Source organism: Mytilus edulis, chromosome 10 (assembly GCF_963676685.1).
Source record: "Mytilus edulis chromosome 10, xbMytEdul2.2, whole genome shotgun sequence".
In the NCBI taxonomy this organism is placed as follows: Eukaryota; Metazoa; Mollusca; class Bivalvia; order Mytilida; family Mytilidae; genus Mytilus; species Mytilus edulis.
In genome coordinates, this window is record NC_092353.1 from 11854242 (window position 1) to 11874337 (window position 20096).

Genomic DNA, 20096 nt, shown 5'->3' on the forward strand with positions numbered 1-20096 from the left:
GTAAAATTTACGAAGGGATGATTTCAACTTCACCATTTGGAACTCTTGGTTTATTAGCTTCCTTGTGAGCAGCAACCCTCTATCAAGGAAATCATGATAGGAAATACAAGCCCGGGAATATCGTACCAATTTGAATATATACTCCGTATACAGGCGCTGCTGGAATGTTGCGACATAGAAATGTAAAAGTTCACAATTGGGAAGCTGAAATCATCTCTTTTGTCGTAAAGTTTTGTTTTCAACCGACCCTCATTGTCAATTTCTAGATGTAAGTCAAGATATGAGGCAGACTTCTGTATCTGTAGTATCCTTTATCTCTAGTTCGATGGGATAAATTCGTTCAACATAGTCACCAAATTTTGTATTATTTAGTGAGAGAACATCATCTTTATAGCAGGACGTAAAGTTAAAGGATATTGCTAGCTTCTTATCTTTCTTCCTAAGAAGTTCCTGTATGAAGTCAGTCTCATAATAATATAAACAAGTCGGCAAGAAGAGGGGCACAATTGGTTCCCATTTGAATTCCAACAGTCTTTTGAAAAACACGTCCTCCAAACGTAACAAATATGTTGTAAATCAAGAAATCAAGCATTTTGATAATGTCAGTTTCAGAGAATTTTTTGTTTGAATCAGAGTGATTCTTTACAAAGTAGGATGTATCCCTCCCCAAGACAAGATAAGTGTGTCTACGTTCGCCATTCCTTTTTTATGAAACAAAGCAATACCAATTCTTTCAATTTGTCTTTTAGTTTGAAATGGGGAATACTTGTGTAAAGTGTAGAAAAGTCAAATGTTTTAAAACTATTGCAAGATGAGAAAGTCTTAGATTGTATGTACTCTAAAAGATCTTTGGAATTTTTTAGTATCCACATCTGATTCACGCCACCTCTAGAATATGCAGTTTCACAATAACTTTGAAGCCCGGCTTTAATTTCTGATAAAATAGATGTTAATAATTGAGAAAGAGGTCTCGTGGAGCACTTGGAAGACCCAGCAATATACCGTTGTTTGTAAGGACACTTATGTAGTTTAGGTATCTAATACAGTGATGGAAAATCCAGTTCTTCATCTTTGGTTGAAATTCCAAAGGAACATAGAACAGACCTATGATTATCAAGGATTTCCTCTTTGGTAAGTGTCGTGAGGGTATATGTTGAGTTTACAAGTGAATTGTCAATACCTAATTCATTTATCAAGCAGTTTATGTAATGAGATTTACACACAAAAACGATGTTGTGAACATATATACATTATTTTTTTTAATTAAAAACCAAGTAATACTGTCTCTTTTTTTGTGTGTCCACTTTTCCCTATAAAATGTTCAATCTATTAAAGTTCGAGTTGTGCGCCCGTTTATAACGAGGCATTGCTAACAATATCAAAATTTCGTGTGTGTATAAATATTCAATAAATACATAATTTTCATGTATGCTCTTTTCTGCTCCTTTTCAGTACTTTTCTTTTCGTTTTGGTCCTGTTCTGTCCTTTCGGTCATTTTCTGTTCTTTTCTGTAAATCGTCACTCTTTTCTGTAAATCGTAGGACCGTCTTTCGCACAATTCTTATTTACATATGCATAAAAAGATCACAATTCATGCACAAAGGCATGAACACTTTATAAATTCTATGACTATGAATAAAATTTCATGTGGCTTTTACTTCTTCACATGTCTATTATATCAAGGATTAATTTTGTATAATACAGTCTATACAAATCCTTGACCTTGATTGAATTAATTGCGTTTTTTCTTTCTAACCATATCTTCTGACAGAAACTGTTCTTCGACTCATTCCACATCCTTGCTAATGATTAAACTCTTCACTAAACTAAACAAAAAAGGCGTCGCTAGCAATCAGTGCAAATGAGCTATTATTATATATCACTTCCGTGGAATATATACACTATCGAATTGGTAAGATAACGGTTTTTTTTTAATTCTTTATAACACAAAACAGGATACTAATAAATTAGACTCCTTTTTATATAAAAAAAAAAAACGGTCACAAAGACGGAGAGCAGGTAGATTTCAAAAAATATTCCAATCTGTTTAGTTGTATAAAGAGAGGGAGAAAAAAACAACAACATAAAAACAATATAATTGTAAGTTGTTTATCTGCATTGTTTGCAATATTACTAAATAAAATTGAGAATAGAAATGGGGAATGTGCCAAAGAGACAACAACCCGACCATAAAAAAAACCAGCAGAAGGTCACCAACAGGTCTTCAATGTAGCGAGAAATTCCCGCACCCGGAGGCGTCCTTCAACTGGCCCCTAAACAAATTTATACTAGTTCAGTGATAATGAACGCCATACTAATTTCCAAATTGTACACAAGAAACTAAAATGAAAATAATACAAGACTAACAAAGTATGTTTTATTCAATTTTACTAAGTTTTATTCTATTCTCAATTTTATTCTAAGTCAATGACCCATATTGGCGTAAAGTGCTTTTTAAATTAAAATAAAGACATTTTATCTAAATGGATAACTAGTTAAAACACAAAACAACAAGAAGAATACGAGGAAATTGTATTTTAAAGAATCAAAATCCAGTCACGCATTAATTCACATAAACAGGATGTTGAAATCCAAGTTTGTTCATGTAGATACATTTTACTGATTGCAAATATGTAGTGTGTGGACACATGCATAGAAGATACATATTCAGGCATAATAGACAATAGAAAAAAATAAAAAGAACAGTAAATACATCGACACAGTCACACATATAGTAGGTGAGTGCACATAGTTTTCTAGAAGTACCTACTCACATCTTGAGGTTAAGTTGAAATTGAATGACAACTTTCTTAAAAAAACTAAAACATATTTTCATCCCGGAAGACAAATTTGTTTTATCTTGCGAAGTCATGCGTTAACAGCATTTCTAAGCTTCTTCTTAAAATAAAAACATTTTTAAAGGAAGAAATCATATAATCAGTATTCTAAAATTTCTCAAACATGCATTTTTTCACTCTGTAATATTCATTGACTTCATTGATACAAATGAAACAATAAGAAACTTGTTCAGTTCGAAGGTTAATGGAGTTTACTGTACATGTGAATGTTAAGAAAATTTATTTGTAGTTTCGTTGTACTATCTAAATTGAAGATATAACGTCATTGATAGCATTTTCATGGTTGAGAATCCGGGTGCGGGATTTCTCGTTGTTTTGCATATTCATTGGGGGGTGTTTTCTCCTTTTTGGTCGGGTTGTTGTCTCTTTGACACATTCCACATTTCCATTCTCAATTTTATCAATATGCATGACAAATTCTCGATGACCATAATTTACTAAAAAAAAGTCCATGAATAATCATTAATTCTCAATTTTATTAAACCGATAGTTTTCTAAATTGGATTGTTCCATATTCTTCATGTCGGGTCCTTTTATTGCCTACTATATGGTATGGGTTTTTCTCATCGTTGAAAGCCGTACGATTGACTATAATTGTCAACATCCACTTCGTCTTGTAAAATAGTGGATAGTTCCTTATCTGTATATGGTACACTGAATTTAAGATCATTTATTACCTATATTTCTATTTTTGTCCTATCGTCTATCTGATCAAATGATAAGCATGATTTTAAGAACATTGACACAAAAACATGTTACAGGCATTTTCAAAATTTAGGCATTTTGTAAAATGACTGAATTTTTAGGCATTTTCTAAAATGCCTAAAGTTGACAAGCATTTTACAAAATGCCTAAAAAAACCTAGTCATTTTGTAAAATGCCTGAAATTTTTAACGAAAATTTCACAAATTGCCTGGTCTGTTAAATGATTTCAGGCAAATTGTGTAAATATGAAATATATGAAGGTAAATGTTTGGCTGTGATGGTAAGATAGGACTATTGTCATCATCACTACCTCAAGAGATTCTTGGGTCTTTACAGACTGAGGCAGATCTGATTTAGCATCTTCAAAGCTCTGATAAGCCAAATTAGATAAGCAATGACAAGCCAAATGAGTTAAACTCTGATTAGCCAAACGAGCAGGACGAGGTTAGCCAGCCTAATGCAGCATTGAATCTATCCGAATTTCAGGAAACAGAACTAGATGTTCATGTGTGTGCCGTGTGTGAAAATCCATGTTTTTCGAATATCCAGTGTTCGACTTGTGTAAAAATACATACATGAGCTGTGTTCAAAAGAAAACATGTCTGATACTATTACTTGTCATCTGTGTTCAAATGAAGAGGTTATCAGAAATGAAAGAAAGCTTGCATCAGACTCCATGACAAAACAAGCTGTAAGGATGAGAAATCTATCAGAAAGAATTTTGACAGAGGTGGATGTAGGAGCAAACGTGTTAGTTGTTGATTTTATGGCTGTTGTTACTGGAAAGAACATGGTTATCAACTGCGAATTAAAGATGGAATACTACGTGGACTTTACACCAGGAATCAGTTTGAACTGTCTAACAGTAACTTTATTGCTATTCAAAATTTTTATAATGAAATATCCTTTAAAAAGGCTGTCGGTAAAGTTTCTTTGTGTGATGCTCAGGGTTACACAAAACGTGGATGTAGTGCTTGTGGTAACCCTAGCTGTAACACTAAACGTTGTCTTTGCAAAAAGTCAGGACAAATGTTTAACAGTCGCTGTCATCCAAACATTACACGTAGCAACAAATAATTGTCATCTTCAGTGTTAATGTAAATGATTTAATTACTATTATAAAACTGTAACTATTTAAATTGCATGCTATATTTCATGGTAGAATAAAATTATCTATTTGATATTTCCAGTCGTTAAATTTTGAGTACATTCCATTCAGTTTTAGTCTTTTAGGCACTTTGTAAAAGGCCTTACAATTTTTTCAGACATTTTATGAAATGCCTGAAAAAAACAGTCAATTTGTAAAATGCCTAGATCATGCAGGCATTTTAGAAAATGCCTAAAAATTTCAGTCATTTTACAAAATGCCTAAATTTAGAAAATGCCTTTAACATATACAAATATAAACAAAGTAACATAATTATAAACAATTTCATTTACAAAACATGAAGTCTTATGAAGCCACTGTAACCTTGGGAAATTACTATTCTTAATCAATATATAGACCTAGGCCTATGAGAGACAACACCTGATTGATTTTAATATATTTTCTATTTTTTCAAACTATATTGGTATTTTCTAGAAGTTTCTTTCGTTCTTCAAAAAGTGAATGCAATAATTTAGATAAGTTTAAAGTAATAAATATATCTTCAGACGAAAGAATCTAAACAAATTTCACTCATTAAATTACTTTGAAACAATCTAGAATTAACACTAGACAGATGTTGAGATCTTGTATCTTTTATTAAAACAGGACATTTAATTTTTCAACAGTGTTCTTACATACATGTAGCTTACACTTTGTGTCTTCAGCTTGTTATACAAACATGCACCATTCTTTAATTTCAAGGTCATGACAGCTAGTAATAAATCTTGTATTTTTTTCTTAATTTTCTGTAAGTTCTTAATTTATTGCCCGACTGTATATTGGTACTCTTCACAGAATTTTGCGGTTTTATCAAACGCTATTATAGACTTTTTTATATTTTTTTGTTTGGGCTTGTATTATATTTGACTTCGGGTTTATATGATTCGTTTATCCTATTTCGACTCTTCAAAATTTAAAAGTTTATTCTGAATTGAGGTAAATTATATAGCCTTCCAAATACTGGTTCAAAGAGACATTAATTGTCGAAATCCGGATATAGTGTACTAATTTTCGCACCTTTTGTTTGCGGTATACTATCTTTTCCACAAGTTAATGGTTTTCTGTTTGGTATAAGATTAATAATTGAGATCCATTTTGTTACATCTAGTGATCCGTTTATTTGGCAATCACCAATGGCAATCAGCAGGGTTTAAGAACATCCGTTGTTCGAACTGCTAGTCAAATTGTTTTCAATTTTGATAGTTTTTATATATATGTGTATATGTATAAGTATATGATTGTTAGTAGATATTTCTTATCATTTATAGATTCAAGCAACATTATGTGTTCAGATAGTATGACTCCAAAATAATAATCAAACGAAATAAAATTGAGTATGGGAATGGGAAATGTGTCAAAGAGACAACAACCCGACCAAAGAGCAAGAAACAGCCGAAGGCCACCAATGGTTCTTCAACACAGTGAGAAAATCCCGCATCCGGAGGCGTGCTTCAGCTGGCTCCTAAATAAAAATGTGTACTAGTACAGTGATAATGGACGTCATACTTAACTCCGAATATATAAATAAACTAAAATTAAAAATCATACAAGACTAACAAAGCCAGAGGCTCCTGCCATGTTTTGTGAGATCTGAACCCTCCCTCATACCTCTAGCCAATGTCGAAAAACAACCACACAGCCAATACACAAAGTGAAATGCAGTTTAAACGAATTCCGAGTGCGCTGTCAGAATAGGTTACAAAAGAAACTAAGCAAAATGACAACGATACAATAAACAAAGGACTACTAGCAGTGACTGACATGCCAGCTCCAGACCTCAATTAAATTGATTGAAAGATTATGTCTTCATGATATGAATACCAAGCACGATCCCTCCCGTTAGTGGTTTAGTATCATACCATCATTAAATATATGAGAAGAACATAACCCGTGTCGTGCCAACAAATGGTTTCAGAATAAAAGTGTTATTTCTGATGCTAAGACCCTATAAGTGAATCAACATTAAAACCAAAATATGCCATCTTTAATGACCTGACAACAGTATCGTAACTTTATCTCTTCTTAACTAGTCTGTTTAAAAGTTTTGTAAGCTTTTTATGTGAATGCCGACATTTTGTTTGCTTTGTAAAGAATATTGCCATAAAAGATTGGGTGTGAAATACCTGAACGTATAAAATGTCTGCATGTTGATTTATATTTACGAATGATGTACCGATGATAAAATTTAAAGTTAGTTCAACAGGATAAATATTTTTAGTGTACATACTGAAATCGTCATTATTGAGAGCCAATATATCATCCAAATATATAAAAGTATTATTAAATTTTTGTACCAGATGTTGTTTCGAAGGGTCTTTGCTGATTTGTCATAACTTTTAACCCATAACAATACAGAAACAGGTCCGCAATAAGTAGTGCACCTGTGTCTCGAGTCTTAATCTCACATTGAAAATTAAAACAATAATCCATATACATATCATACAAACAGTGAACGTGGTACTAAAACTCTTAAGTGTATATATGTAGTTGCGTCTCGTCATGTGTTCACGTGCCAGTCTCATGTCAGAAATCACTTTAGTTGGTGTCTTATGTTATAACTAAATATTAATGGTGCTGATGATAGATCTCATACAGTACAAGTTTATGATCCCAATTTCTTGAAATTAGGGGGGGGGGGGGTAATTTTGAACCTGCCATTTTGTATAAATTTTATATTGACATCTATCTGTCGTTTGCTTTTTGAGTAGTTGGGTTTCCCTTCCATGGACCTACATCTCTATCTCCTTTTATTCGTATTGCAATAAAATTGTTTTAATAAATGATACGCATGTACTCTTTGATAAGAAAAGAGGTAATTGATATAGAAACTTAACATTATCATGATCATACAGTTATGTATAAATGTTCTGCTATAATTGATTGTTTATATCTATGATCAAACCTCTTATCGTATAAAAGGTCCCTAGAAAACCAAATGGAAAACAATATTAAAGTAAAATAAAAATAACTGCAGCTTTAATAATACGATTTACTGTGAATTAACTTTAGGTGTTGCTGTTTACCTTTACCTATTGTTCAACGTGATTATAAAATTTACCATTCAATTGGAAATTTAAATTTACCAGTTGGTATTGTTGGTAGAGTTTGAGTCTTCATTACTGCTACCTGTACCTTTTTTATTCACCTAACCTTAACTTACAGCATACTTTTTATTGAAGTTTTTCTTCACCTAGGGTTATTCTATGATAATTATTATATGATTTGCATATCTACAAATACTTGAATTGAATTGGTCCGTTTGTATTTTTCCCTTGATTTGCACTTCGATAGATCCTGTTGCCGAAACTATTTTCGTAACTTTTATTATGATCTATTCGTGCGCGATACAGATGCATGTTCAAGAGTTTCAAGCAAATTGAGATTGAAAAAATATAAATATTATTTCTGTTCTTTATATTCATACGAAAAAAAAGAAGATAATACATTACAGTTTGGAAAATTTTTAATTTACAATAACACAAAATTCTACTAAATTTCATGAATAATTTTGACACATAAAGGTCATGTACCAAAAATTGTTAATTAAAAATTTGGTTAAGAATTATGGTTTATTCCCGATTGTTCCACTTTTTAAAATTTTAGAGTTCTGATTGTCCCACATGAAAAGTTCTGATTGTCCCACAACATAAAATGTTCTTAAACAATCTAAGTATCTATTGTTTGTTTTGCTAAATGAATAAGCATTTATTATTGCATTTTCAAACTATTATTAAATATAAATTTTATAAAAGTATAAAATATGTTTTTTCTTTATAACATCTGATTATTGAACTTTTGAGAAAATAATATAACATTTATGAATTAAATCCATAATGTTGCGTATAAAACAAAAATCAATACTGTAATTTTAATTAATTCTTTTTTAGCTTTTTTAAAATAAACATGGAATTTAAAGAAAAGTGTAAACCTATTTACGCTGTACTCTAGACACGCGCTTGTGGATGGAGTGATGTTTCCATCAATCGTTTAGCTTTTACCAGTGATGGCAAGTGCCATTTACACAAGAGTAATACAAAATACAATCTGATGGCGGTGACGGCAACACCGTAAACTATTTGTAAAGCTTTATATGTCAGGGGGTAAAGAAATTGGATGATCCATATTTTGTATATAGATCAATTGTGTTACAAAGTTTCTGTCTGTCATATAAATTAATCATTGTACTTGACTTCATTTTCATGGTTTAGTGACTGCTTAAAATACTTTTAGCTGTAATTTGAAAAAGTGGGACAATCGGTAAGACACCCTTGTGGATTAAACACATTTTTTTCTAGATATTATTGATGTGTAAATTGGGTCCCTGATTCACAAACTTTACATAAAGTTCCTTCGGACTTTTATCCAGTTTGTGAGTTAAACGCCCCAATTTACACATCAATAATCTTTAGATAAAATGCGTTTAATCCTATGAAAACATTGATAGGGAAGAACATATTATTTGTTTTCATTGTTTTAAGTCCCCAATACAGATGATGAATTTAATTTTGACCCAAATAATCTAAATCATTGAAAAATTTAACTACATGTTCATATGAATAAAAATAAAAACTGTTTTTACATAACAAATGAATCCTTAAATTTTGAACCCTGATACCGTGATAGTATTGTCCAGTTGTCAGTGAAACAAGAAAAGCTATTCGGGTGTCTTCAGTTTCAGTTTGCAGATGGATTTGTTATGCATTTCTTCATGTATCTCTTCATTTTGTGTATGAAATATATTGGAATCAAGCCTTCAATGTGCATAACATATTGTAATTTTTTTTTTTTTAATTCACTTCTTAGATGTTATTTGATTTTGCTTCTCAATATGCGATTTTGAATATTGCTTGAACCAATCAAGGAAGAAATGATTCATTCAAAATGTGTTGTGTGAATTTCACATGATGGTGTGCATGTGCATACAAGCTAAAATAATTTTGGAGTATACCTTGCAGAGTTTTTTTTTGAGATCTAATTGGATTTTTGTGCATAATAAATACTGTGATGACTTATAGGATTTCAATTTATATCAGATGGAATTAAGTAATAAATCTAAAAGGTAAAAAAAAAAATAAGGAATGCAATTAGGAAACATAAGATAAACCAACATGTTTCTGTGGCTTTAAAAGTTAAGTTAAGGCAACAGTGGTTTACCGCTGTTCAATAGTCGGGTCGCAAACGAATACCGAGGGAAACACATCAACAAGAAGAGGAAACCAACGAAACAACAAAAACACTGAACCGATACGACATCAAACGTCAACATACATAGAAACGGTCTATTCGATAGCAACTGCCATATTCCTTACTTGGTACAGGACATTTTACCAAAAAAAATGTTGGGTTTACCCTGGATTTATGGGTAGCCAAATCTCCCGCTTATAAATGTTATTTTTGAATAAAATCATTATAAAATTCTGGATCTAATATGACGATGATTAACCTGTTTACCTGTAAAATGAAATGTGAATACATTAGATATAGTCAAATATAGTGATAAAGTGAATAATAAAATTAAAATATCACAAAACAATTTATAGCGTGAGGATAAAAAAATATTTTTCACAGGTTCAACCGAACATAAATCATTTGTTTTAATTTCTATACAAGCCCCAACGTCACAAAACACAAATATTCTATGGGGTGTAGGTTTGCAGCATTCAGTCATTTGATAATACAATCGAAACATGATAACAACATGTGAACAAAAATTAAGAATGACCGGTGTTACGTAATATCAGTCCTTATCAAATTCTCTTCACTAGAAGTATGATCAATAGCCTGCACAGTCTACAAAATACAATTTCAAAATATTAGAAACAGACAATTCACAACTATATGAATGAAAAAATAAAATTAAATTCATGCTGTAAATTGGACAATGTACATGTGCATCTATTGAAAATACTATTTTATAAGCATAGGCGTATATGTGTGAAAGACAGTTCATAAACAAAATTGTTTTTAAAAAACAAAAAAAATAAAAGTCAAACAGACCTTAGCAGTAACTAAACTGTAAACGTCTAGACTGGTTGAATGCGAACCGTCGAATGATTTTAATTCCTGCTTAGTATGCACGGGTGAATTCACACGTGCAAATTACAACGCGAAACAGTACTCGTCATGCCTTGTAACGAAAAGAAAATTTATTTATGTTCTTTTTCACGGGTTCAACCGAACAAAAATCATTTCTTCTCTATCCAAAGCTCAATGACACAAAACACAAATATTCTATGGGATGTAGGTTTGCAGCATCCAGTCGACAAAAGGCGAAAGAATGTATCTCAGATGCCAAGATTTTTAGAAACAGAAAGCCTTCACATATTCGTCTTTGGCATTTTGGATCGCCAACGACCATGAACTTTGAAAAGCATATCTGAAACACAGTTATTTGTGGTTTGAGTAGCGCCTCCGCTTCGTAAACTATGCAAACCAAATTGTTTTTTGTCTAAAACTATTGCGCTTAAAGCTTAGAGAAGAATTTCTCTGGTTCTAGTATAAGATAAAGGCTTATCTAATTTACTCGATACCAAAGTATCTCTTTTGGACAGTAAAGAACCAAAAATGTACTCAGATAAAGCCAAGTCATAATAATGTTTTAAAAAATTAACAGGACAAGTCGACATATCCGTACTTGCTATCATAACTTTACAGTTAAACTATGCAATTATTTAAATGTAGCTTGGAAAATTATATTACATATATTGTCATAATATTGTTGCATTCTCTGTAACTACTGTTCTCTGCTGTCTTTTGTTTGTCATATATTGTATATATTTTCATTTGCCATAGCATGTATATGCTTCTTGCAAATAAAAAGTTAAATCACAAAAATACTGAACTCCGAGGAAAATTCAAAACGGAAAGTCCCTAATCAAAGGGCAAAACACATCAAACGAATGGACAACAACTGTCATATTCCTGACTTGGTACAGGCATTTTCAAATATAGTAATCATTCATTCATATTCTACATTGTCTGTAAATATCAGTATTGCTATTGTGAACATTAATTCACTCATTCTTATATGCGAGAGTTCTTTGTATTTTAAAAATCTAGCATAAGCTAATAATAACATACAATTTAACCTACAGTTGGACAGGTTAGATTTATCATGATACAGGTTAAATAGTTTTACAATCATATCGGCTGTGATTGGTTCTTTCGTTTGTTTGTGTTTTGTCAGAATCCTTTTTCCCCCGTCTAAGACAATGTTTGACAGTAACTTGCAACAAAGGTTTGGATATAAAAACTGTTCATGATACCATTTAATTGCGTAAAAGTTAGAGTTAAGTATGGACACTAAACAAGCTAATTGTATTATATGTGTTAGATACAAGGAAACTGTAGATACATCACCGGCAAAAACTTTAAATTGTACTTTCTGCACCAAATTAAAGTTTTGAGTTTAGAGTTTAGAGTTAAGTATGGACACTGAACAAGCTGGTTGTATTAAATCTGTTAGGTAAGAAACTGTAGATACATCCGCTGGCAATAACTTTAAATTGTACTTTTTGCACCAAATTAAAGTTTTAATTTAACAAAACATTAATCGTATTTCTTGTTTGTGGGATCTGATTTACTCTTTTTGGTCACATCCATAACTGCAAAAGCGGTATTATGGAAAAAAGTAAAATCACACAAATACTGAACTCCGAGGACAAGGATTGCGCGAAACTTTAAAGATATCTTTACTTTCCTTACTCAGAGAGATGGAAAGATGTGCATATCCCTTCAAGGACAGAAGATCGCGGCCAGGTCCGTGACACAAGCGGCAATGTCTTCATATAAAGCACATGTACACTGTACAATCTACAGTCTCAATATAAAAACAAAGAGCGGCAAGGTCCGCAAAAAGAAATGTTCACTCAAAATTCTATTCATTATTTTTTGGCATCAAGTTTCAATACAAGCACATTTGAAATAAACCTGCTTTCGGCGAAAACCGAATTGTAAGCAGGTCCCCTGTTGAATAAATTAGAAGGGGTAACTTACAAACTTGCTGGTGTCAAAATACTGCCAATTTTCACTTCGGGATAACCAATGTACCTTTGTCTTTACATTATTGAATATGATTTACAGTGTGAGCCATTAAAGATACAGTTGGCACGAACCAATTATTATCGCTTGACCAATCAAACGTGAAAGCATCGATACCTTTGGTTAAAGAGCTTTGAATTATACCTTGGGAGTTTAGCATTGCTATTGTTAGCAAATCGATATATGCTGAAAGGTTCCCATTTTTTATTATAGTAATAAAAAATTCTGTGCGACACCGACCAATCGTGAAAATCAAAGATTTTACTGTACTGATCCGCGGTAGTATTCAAAGTTCTTTGTATCCATTCAATTTTCAAACAAATCGAGTTTTCTTAACCAAAATAAAAAATCTCCATAGCTAAATTGTGCAAATCATGTTTCATACTGCCAACTTCAGATATATGAGCTACGTTTTGATTATCAGTAAATAGTTTCACAAATTTATTTTTGAAATGAACCGGAAATCACTGCATTAAGTTCTCTCGAAGTGGAACTTTTGAGTTTTTCTTCATTTGTCTACATCTGATGCGCAATTTGATCAGAAAAATGCTCAAGGTAGTCAACGCCTGCATATGAACTTTCATTAGTATAGGCTAACCTCTCGGGAAGTCTCTGAATTGTAGCTAACATGCAATTAGGTAAAGATTTTAGTGAAGAATGCCCAAATTTAACCCTTTGATGGACATATGATCTAACTTAAATCTAGAGTCCCAAGAGGTACTTGTTTACTAAGTGGTGTAAATGGCTTGTCATAATTCTACATAATTTACCTAATGCGATTGATAATGCAATGCTTTTTCCAATTACCGCTGCAGTTGCATTACCAGGTTTTACAAGTACTAAAGCAATAAAATTCAAAATATTCAACATTTTCTGTTCAGGTACGCTTAAAATACCCCTATGTAAATCACATACAAATCCAAGCCAATCTAAACTTTTTTGTGGCTTCCAAATACTTTTTTCAAAATTTTGCAAGAAACCAGCAGACAAAAATCTGATAATACTTCTTTTGACACAGTAAAACGTTATTCTTCAGTATCTTCAAATCCGAGTCATCATCTAGATATACAATAATTTTGAATCCTTTACTACGCCAATATTTTACTAGAGGGCGTACCATTTTAATAAAATATATCAAGCTGAGCTCCTGAAAACCCAAGAAACTTTTGTGACTCAAATTGCATATCTATATGATGGTACCCGCGTCTAAAATCAAACTTAAATGCAAAATTGTATTTGCAGCATACGTTTTGTCCCCTTTAACACCCTCATATTTAAATTTAGATATCACGTGATATTTATTCACGTGTCTAAGATCAATAATCACCTTTTCCTTGACAGTCCAGTTGCCCCACAACGATAAAGGATTGACAACAAAAAGGGCAGTGCTAACTTCCTTAGCGACTCCTGTACATACCAAATCTGCAATTGCACGTTTAACAAAATCTTTATGTTCAAAGGCAGATCCATTGTTATTCAAAAATACAGAAGGAGGTGTACTGGTTGAATTAAAAAAAAAATAGCCAGATTCAAGTACAGGTAAAACTTAATTTTTTAAACTATAAATCAATAACAGGTTTTCTTTCCAAAATTATAAGCTATTATAAAATCGACCTTTTACTTTATAAACTTGTACTAACTCGTTCTCATACTCGTATGTGTCTAAACATGAATTAAAGTCAATCAAAGAAAATGCCTCATTTGGAACTGCTGTTGTTGTTAGACTTGTTGGCTTTTTCGGGACAGTTAGACGATTAGTGTCTTGTGGCCCCACAGTAGTAGCAGATGTCTTAAGAAGATGCTCCTTTCCTTGCTCTGAAGTATGCGGTGCTGAATCTTTATTATCATTATTATATCTTGATGTTGTTAGTGCACTATTGGCCTTTGTTTTTATGTATAGCCCTGATTTCAGTCTGTCGTAGACGGCGCTCATCGTCAGAATTATCAGCAATAAGGTTACCTTCATACTCGCGAACTGTGACCCAACCATGCTTGACAGTTTTGTTTCGAGCAGCAATATTTTGTTGGACTTTATCAACAGATTTAAGGGCAAAGTCACGATTATCAGACGAAATGGCGGCTTTCAAAATATCAATGTCCTTGGAAACTTGGTAGTTAAATTCGCACTGTTTTTTTTTATTGCTGATAAATTTGAATTTGAAACCAGGCTTACTTGCAGGTTGTTTATAGGCTGGACATTTTTATTATAACAGTGTAAAGATCTCCTTTTTTTTCTAAGGCGTTGACTAAATGCTTGGAAAACAACGAGAACGCATCAGCTGTAGGGTTATTTGTAGGACTATCAACTTCACTCCTAAGATAAATTCTTGCACATGCACGTTCAGGAGAACTTTGTATTTACTCGTCAGACACAAAGGAATAAAAAAGTAAAACAGACCATAGCAGTAATTACATTGTAAACGTCTAGACTGGTTGAATGCGAACCGTCGAATGATTTAAATTCCCGTTTAGTATGCACGGGCAAATCCACACGTGCAAATTACTACGCGTAACGGTACTCGTTATGCCTTGTAACAAAAGAAATTTATTGAATGTGATAATGTAAATAATCATTATAAATGGTGGTTCTAATATTTTTTAATTGGGACATATATAATGGGAAATGAGATAAAAACTGAAAACTGAATATAGTAAAATCAAGTGATGAAGTAAAATGATATATTCCAAAAACAATTTGTTAAGTGAGGATACATGTAATTAATTTGAATTTGATACAGGGAATAATAAAACAAATATAAAATTATTAATCTAATATAAAGACTCTGAATCTCTTTAATTGTGATATATATCATAGGAATTTAAACAGAATACTGTGGTCTAAAATAATCTTGAAAAATATAACAAAATATTCCAAAAAGTTACTAGAATAAGGAAAATATATTAAAATTACTTCAAATACGAAATACTTGATAGGATATCAAATATCAATGTCAATAAATAAATGAATGAATAAAAGAATAAAACACTGTATTCATTTATTATTTTGATATTGCTCTATGCATAAATACTTTTTTACAAGGCTAATGTGAATTAGTATTGAACCAATGTCTAAATGAAGTTATAAGTTTCCGTGTTTATTAATCCTGGAAATTATGGAAATTATAAAAGTACAACAGTAATCAAGCATTCATAGTATTTAGCTATGAAAACATTAAGAGGAAATGAAGTGCATATAAAGGCAACAGTAATATACCGCTGTTCAAAGTCATAAATCGATTGAATTGATGACATTCAATTAAATACCCTGCAAGCAAAAAGAATATATATTCATATTCTGGCTTGCTCGCACCTAAAAATTTTAAATGACAGTAAAATAAAAATCTCTAATTTTTTTCTAATTTATTTTTTATTTCTCTGGCAATTGAATGGTCAATGCCTTCAAGAAATACATGTATTTCAATTTACTTGTTTTATGATTTTCGAAAGAAAAACATGGGGAACTGAAATTTAAAAAAAATCAGCAGGTTTATATGAAATAAGTTCGCATATTGTGGCCATACGTTTTTTATACCATATATTTTAATTTAAACTGTAGACATGTTATGTTATTAAACAGAGTTAAATCTTGAAGCCTGAATGTCACATGGATAACTTTTGAAAAACATATCTTAGTTATATCACAACAGTGACAATGAAACAGGTTATGTGATGGGATAGAATCAAGGACGACGATAAACGCATGAGTGATTACCTATTCATCGACTTTATCAATACCAAGTGGCCAATTTAAATGTCAAAATTGTATGGTCAATTTTACAATCTGGTTGAAAAATAGGTTCAGGTAAAGGTCAGCAGCAACACCTATGTCGAGTCACAGTAAAAAGAAAACATAGTTATGCCGGGCTGAAACAAACATCAATCATTAGATTATGAGTGTACGGAATTAAATATTTCTTTGAGCGAGCATCCCTCCCCTAACCTGGAATAATAGTGTAACAACACAGGACAACAAATGATAAAAGTCTGTTAGAATGAGTTTAATCTTATTTTATGAAATATGTTTCCAAAATTCCTAATTTTTGTAGTATACAGTATGATAAACTCATCATAGATATCAAGGACTAAATTTTGTATATACGCCAGACGCGCGTTTCGTCTACAAAAGACTCATCAGTGACGGTCGAATCCAAAAAGTTAAAAAGGCCAAATAAACCACGAAGTTGAAGAGCATTGAGGACCAAAATATCTAAAAGTTTTGCCAAATACAGCTAAGGCAATATGAATTATAATTACAAAATATAAAATGATGATGCTGTTGATATAACAAAAATGAATGTTTTTATATTGTGGGTATACGGTTATAGCTTAAATTGATGCGAGTATGTTATCCTTAAAGATTAGAATGTCATGTAACAGTGAATGAGTTGATATTTGTGACAAGCCAAGAGATATCCAGGTTTATGTGAGTACCTCGTCTAAATGGGTTTCTTACATATTTATCTAGTACAAACATAAGAAAATACTACTAATTTGACTTTTGAACAGCGGTATACTACTGTTGCCTTTATTGTTGAAAAAAATCCAGTGTAATGGGTCGTTTTGTATATGTATTCGAATCACTGTATTGATTAACGAATGCATTAATTCATGAACCACACATATATTTCATTGGCGTGGAAAAATTTCTAACATCCTATTTGAACACAAATTTAAAAATATACTATATATAGTTCTTTTAAGTTTAATCATGTTTTTATGATGCATAAACTCATCATAGATACCAGGATTAAATTGTGTATGTTGTTGTTTATCACGCATGGCATGCGAAGAATAATAGTCTAGCAAATAGTTAACATCTGAAATATGCAATCGATACTGTTCAGTCGTGTTAAATCTATTCTACCTATGAAAATAAAAAAAGGGCAGATAACTGTGATACAATTTAAACACATTGAAAATTTGTTTATCAATTTATGCAGGAGAAAGTCATTTTAATAACGTACGAAACGTAAAACTGCTTTAGAATTTGTGTAGATGGCAGAACATATTGCAAAGAAAGTAAAAATAGATACCTTCTGCATAAATATTTCGTAACGGCAATAAAGCATGATTCAACTTCATTGACAGGAAATAAGAGGAACTATCTGAGGAACTGTCTTGAATGCGTAAGTGTTAACTTTAAATGTATCTATACTATTAAACGAGAAGACCTCATTTTGTGTGTCGCTTCTCTTCTTTCCACAATAAATTAAGCAACACGCTTCTGTGTCCTATAGGTACAGTGCATAGTCGCATTTGTCATCTATTCATATAATTATTCAGATTGAGTTATTTTGGGAGAAAAACAAGAAAAAAGGCATCCGGATATTGTCCCGTCATTCGACGAAATTTTAAGTCAGATTAGACTTCCGGTTTGCGTTTTTCTGTATACTTTGAACATACATATACTACGAATAAAGTGTATTTTCATCTGTTATCATTTTCAAGTTTACTATCCACGGCGGTCACAGAGTTTATTAAATAGAGAAGGTCGGTATACTATATCAATGACCACCATGGATCGATTAGTAAACTTAGAATTGAGAGTAAATACACTTTATTTATAAACTTTATATAGTAATGAATGTTCATAATATACAGATAAGCACTAAAATTATTCATGTGAACTTTTGATACCTTTTTCTGAAATTCTCCAGTCATTAAATCTTTGGTCGATGCCTCTGCTAGTGGAGATTTATTTCCTCGAGGGTATCACAAGCCCAGTAGTCAGCACTTTTTGTGCTGACATGAATTATCATTGATATTGTTATATCTATAAATTAACTGTTTACATTTTGAATTTTTTGAAATACTAAGGCTGTTCTACCTCAGGCATAGATTACCTTAGCTGTATTTGGCAACACTTTTAGGAATTTTGAATCTCAATGCTCTTCAACTTCGTACTTTATTTGGCTTTTTTCAATTTTTTTTTTATTCGAGCGTCACTGACGAGTCTTTTGTAGACGAAACGCGCGTCTGGCGTATATATGTTACAGTGAATTTGTATAATCAGTGATTATGCAGAATCCCTGATTTTTCAGGGATTATGTAGAATCACTAAAATCATTAGAGATTATACAGATTCCCTGAAAATTACCAGTGATTTCACATAATCACTGATAATTTTAATTAGTATTCTACAAATTCCCTAATATGATTTCAGTGATTATAAATAATTAAAAGCTCCAAAGATGATGAAACAAATTAACATAGACAAATTATCATTTTTTTCATATTCCTTGAAAGTTTAAGTAAACATGCAGTTTTCATTCCTGATCTACTATTTGATTCTTAAGTGATGAGTTTTTTCCTTTATATTTTATCCAAGTGTTGGACCTCATTATGCTACTAACAAATAAGCTCGGCACAGGCACAGGTGTTGCTTGGGTTGAAGAAAACGTATGCTCAAAAGTTAATGCAAATTGCAGAGGAAAACAACATATATCTCAAACCAATTCCACAAGTGGTTCCAGGAAAGGGAGATCCTTGCCATATAGCAATGGACTCCTGCTGGGATCTTTAATACAAGAAATCAGTTTGAGGTTGCTGATTTCCCTTCATTGGTACCTTCAGATGTTTGTGCTGAAAATTCTGTTTCTCTGAGACGTGCCGTAAAATATGATTGGATATGGAGGACAAGGTTTTTTAAATGTTGATATTGTGGTAAAAACAAATATGAATTTAATAGATATACATGTAAAAAAACAGGACAAATGTGTAATAGTCGATGCCATCCAAATCTAGTTTGTAAATAAAATGTTTATTTTTTAAATATTGTGCATAAAATTGACATTTATCAAAAAGATTGTACGCGTAAAAATAGTTTTGATGACAATTTCAGTTTAATTCATATCTCAACCTAAAAACAATTGCTAAAACAATACGATAAAAAAAATTATTATGCCATTTAATCATGTTAATATTTTAATACTAACTTCATCAACCCGCCCTTGTGGGCTCGCTTGATATTATTAATACTGATACAGTAAATATCAAAAAGGGCTCGCTTGATATTATTGCTGATAAAGTCAGTATTAAAAACAAAACATCAATTATTCAATATATATTTTGGTTATTATTTAATTATATTGTGCTTATCATTTAATTATATTGTGTTTATCATTTCAATATTTTTGTGTCTTTCATATCAATATATTATGCCTAACGTTATACAATATTAAGGGTATTAGTCTGATATGAGCCAGTCCATGAGAAAAGGTACACAAACGAAAATTTTACGAAATTCTAAAAAGTGTGCATAATTATTGGTAGTAGACTTGTGATTTATATAACACATTTACTTTTCCTCATATCCTTAAGCTGTGAGCTACACGCACCTGCAAGTG

General features: G+C 31.7%; 1 protein-coding gene across 5 annotated transcripts in view; it reads left to right on the forward strand.

The window, feature by feature from the left end:
- Nucleotides 1–1788: 1788 nt before the first annotated feature.
- The window catches only part of LOC139493413 (uncharacterized), a 32052-nt gene continuing 13744 nt past the window's right edge, over nucleotides 1789–20096 (forward strand). Inside the window, exons 1-4 of one of the 5 annotated variants that reach the window (XM_071281805.1) lie at nucleotides 1789–1912; nucleotides 2610–2738; nucleotides 17076–17173; nucleotides 17839–17876. The gene's annotated coding sequence lies outside the window, so the exon portion shown is untranslated. Of the gene's footprint in view, nucleotides 1913–2575; nucleotides 2739–17075; nucleotides 17174–17607; nucleotides 17877–20096 lie in introns of those variants that run through there. The other 4 variants (XM_071281804.1, XM_071281806.1, XM_071281807.1 and 1 more) reach the window with 4 other exon arrangements.